Below are 4,148 nucleotides of genomic sequence, written 5' to 3'. Positions count from 1 at the left end.
TCTGAAAAAAAAAGAAGTGGTCTGTAGATCAATATTTTCAAAACTACAAATATAAGTTTGAATTAAATACTAAAAAAAATACATCTATGATCCATTCTGACTTAATTTTTGTGAAGACTGTAAGGTCCGTGTCTAGATTAATTTTCTTGTTTTTACATGTGATTTCCAGTTGTTCCAGCACTATTTGTTCAAAAGACTATCTTTGCTCCATTATATTGATTTGCTTCTTTGTCAAAGAGATTATATTTTGGAGGGTCTATAGCTGGACTCTCCAATCTGTTCCACTGATCCATTTGTCTTTTCTTTTGCTAATAATTCACTGTCTTGATTATTGTAGCTTTTTTTTGTTTGTTTTTTAAGGATTTTATTTATTTATTCATGAGAAACACAGAGAGAGAGGCAGAGACATAGGCAGAGGGAGAAGCAAGCTTTCTGTCAGGAGCCTGATGTGGGCCTTGATCCTGGGACTCTGGGATCACGCCCTGAGCTGAAGGCAGATGCTCAATCACTGAGCCACCCAGGCGTCCCTTATTGTAGCTTATAGTAAATCTTGAAATTGGGTAGTGTCAGTCCTCCAGCTTTGCTCTTCTTCCATATCATGTTGGCTATTATGGGTCTTTTACTTCTCCATAGAAACTTTAGAATTAATTTGTAGTATTCATAAAATAACCTGCTGGAATTCTGATTGGGATTGCATCAAGTCTGTAGAGCAAGTTGGGAAGAACTGACATCTTGACAATATTGAGTCCCTTAGTCATGAATATGGACTATCTCTCCATTGATTTAGTTCTTTGATTTTTATCATTAGAGATTTGTAGTTTTCCTCATACATATCTTATACATATTTTGTTAGGTTTATATGTAAGTGTTTAATTTGGGGGGATGCTAATGTGAATGGTATTGTGTTTTCAATGTCAAATTTCACTTTTTCGTTGCTGGCATATAGGAAAGTGAGTTTTGTAGATTAGCTTTGTATCAGTGCATTTTCATTTTGTGCTGCAAATCGCATGGTCATTCCTCAGGCCACCTTGGGTCATGTACTACCCCTTTGTCAGAGGAGAGCAGGGGCAATATGCCTGGCAGCTCCCCCAAGATGTCCCCAAAGAAAAATCGAGGGAAGTTACTGGGGGTTAGGAAACAGGCTTATACAGCAGCCCTGTTAGAGTTCTGTTATGTGCTGGCTTTGTTAGGAGATGGAAGTGCAATTGGCTATTTGTTTCTAACTCAGGAAACAGATCTTATGCCTATATCCACTCTCAGTCGTAAATACTGTTTTCCTCAGGCCTTGCAGGGTTTGGAAACCTGCTGTTAGTCTCTCAGTATCTGTGAGTGGTTTTCCCAATTGTTCTAAGTTGTTCAGAGAGGGAGTTATGAGTTCATGTATGTTGAATTCTTGTTTGTAAATTATATATAATGTAAAAAGTAGTGTTTTCCTCAGTGAAATATAGTGCTTTTTTTGTTCCATGAAAGCCACAAGAAAAAAATTGGTCTTAATTGTATGCATAATTGTATATTATTCTAACTCCGCCAGTGATTCTACTGCCATCTCTCTGTGGTAAACTTTTGGGTTTCCAAAGGCATATTCCCATAGTTCTCTTTGTATAGTATTCCAGTTATTAGTGTCTTATTGGCACTTTTCAAAGAACATGCTACTGTTTTGTTCTTTCTTCATGTCAAGTTAAGGGTAATTGTATGATTTGAGATTCTGTTATTTGCATGGGTTTAAAAATATATGATCAGATGAGCCCTAGAAATTTTGAAAACTCTCAGCCTGCTTTTATTGTGAAGTGATTCCCTCAGTTTTTGATTCAATATGGTCAGCTGGGCACTCACTTTTATCTCCCTGCCCTCCCCAAATCCTATTGAAATGTCAGAAAAGTTACAAGAAATGCATCCACAAAGCACTATAAATTGTAAACTTTGAGCATTTTTAAAAGACTGAAGGCAGATATGATCAAATGATGGAGAAACCAGCCTAGAGAAAACTGCAAGTCTGAACAGTCTTGGGCACTGATAGATAGAGCAGTGAGAACCATTCTTCCTCACGAACTCTGGAACACTTCTAAACTTAGAGGCAACGGAGTTCATCATGTCAATGACAGAAAGCAGATGGTGAGAAATATTATAAATTACAAAAGAAAGCTACAAATTAACATACAAATATATAAAGAGCTTCTACAAGAAAACCTCAAAATGCTCAGTAGAAAGATACAGAAAAAGGAATGAAAATGGTAAAAAATTATGTGATGAACACTGAGTGTTATATGCAACTGATGAATTATTGAACCCTACATCTGAAATTAATGATGTACTATATGATGGCTATTTGGTTTTTTTTTTTTAAGATTTTTACTTATTTATTAATGATAGACATAGAAAGAGAGAGAGAGGGGCAGAGACACAGGCAGAGGGAGAAGCAGGCTCCATGCAGGGAGCCCGACGTGGGACTCCATCCCGGGGCTCTAGGATCATGCCCTGGGCCAAAGGCAGGCACTAAACCGCTGAGCCACCCAGGGATCCCCTATGATGGCTATTTGAATTTAAATTAAAAAAAGATAATGGTAAAAAAAACTATAAAAAATGTGAACTTCACTGAAAATCAGAAAATTACAAACTGAAACTAAGCTGAGATCCATTTCTCACTGAATCAGTGTATTAGTCAGGGTTGTCCAGAAAAACAGAATCAAAAGGCTCCGTGTGTGTGTGTGTGTACATGTTCATATGCACATTACAGTTGAGAAGTGCTGGTCTAAAGGGAAGAGGTACAATGAACAGAGCTTTGGTAATTCTTCCTGGATGCAGACATTTATTACATCTCTTCATTCAAAGGCTTTAAGTGTGATTTTTGCTTTGAGGGAGAGGGGAGAAATAAAAAGATAAGTATCTCATTAGATAAGAAATTCTTTAAATCAGATGCACATTCCCAGACTCTAATTGAGCATTCTAAGCAGAGAGATTTAAGAGGAAGTAAACTGAACACATCAGATTTTTTTTTTTAATTTTTATTTATTTATTTATGATAGTCACAGAGAGAGAGAGAGAGAGAGAGAGAGAGAGAGAGAGAGAGGCAGAGACACAGGCACAGGGAGAAGAAGCAGGCCCCATGCACCGGGAGCCCGACGTGGGATTCGACCCTGGGTCTCCAGGATCGCGCCCTGGGCCAAAGGCAGGCGCTAAACCGCTGCGTCACCCAGGGATCCCAACACATTAGGTTTTAAAAAACGATTACAGATTCATGATAAGTCAGAATGATCATTTGAAGCAAAACTTTCAAAGGGAAGAATCAGAACTCCTTCGGAATCCCCCAAAAGCCAGAGATTCTGAGCATTCAAAACTCAGACTGCAAGCATGATTTCTGAGAACAGTTAGACCATTGAAGTGATCATGGAGTGGATGTCCAGAATTATAGGTTTGCACTGAACTGCAGTGTGAGCCAGCTAAGAAGATCTAACTGGAGTCACAAAAGGAAGTATCTTTTTTACCTAGGTTTTAATGTCTTTCTTTCTCAATAATTTTGTGTTGAATTTTTTCTTTGGGTTAATCTGAACAATAACTACATTTATTATTAAACTTGAAGCCATCTCTCCCAAGGAATTTTAAGAGTCTCAAGGGGAAGAAGGACATATTTCTATGGTTGTCATAGCTGCTGAAATTTATCTGGCATTTAGCTGTCAAAATAGCTGCTGGCATTTCTAGGGCCCTTGCATGAGGCAAACTGCAATACCAAACCCTTTTTAGTAAAAAGAAGAGGTTGTGGTATGCCTTGTTTATTCTGAATGCATTACTAAAAAAATTTTTTTTTCTTATATATTGATTCTTATGGATAGTTGTACTCATTTGACAGAGGAAACAGAATGTGGTATTTACCATGACCCCTAGCAACATATGCATGTTTAAGGTCAAGTTATTCCATAAATTAAATATTTTCTTTTAATAATGTGTTTATATTACAGTAAGAGGCACATAATAGATGCTCATGACAAAGATCCTACTTTCAGCATGATTTCTGTTATAGCAGGGTGTTCCAATTCTCTTAAAAGGCCTTTGATGTTCTGGACAAAGGTTTTTTTTTTTTTTTAAGATTTTATTTATTTATTCATGAGAGACACACAGAGAGAGGCAGAGACATAGGCAGAGGGAGAAGCAGG

Source organism: Canis lupus, chromosome 17 (assembly GCF_011100685.1).
Source record: "Canis lupus familiaris isolate Mischka breed German Shepherd chromosome 17, alternate assembly UU_Cfam_GSD_1.0, whole genome shotgun sequence".
NCBI lineage: Eukaryota > Metazoa > Chordata > Mammalia > Carnivora > Canidae > Canis > Canis lupus.
Note: the sequence above shows the minus strand (reverse complement) of the source record.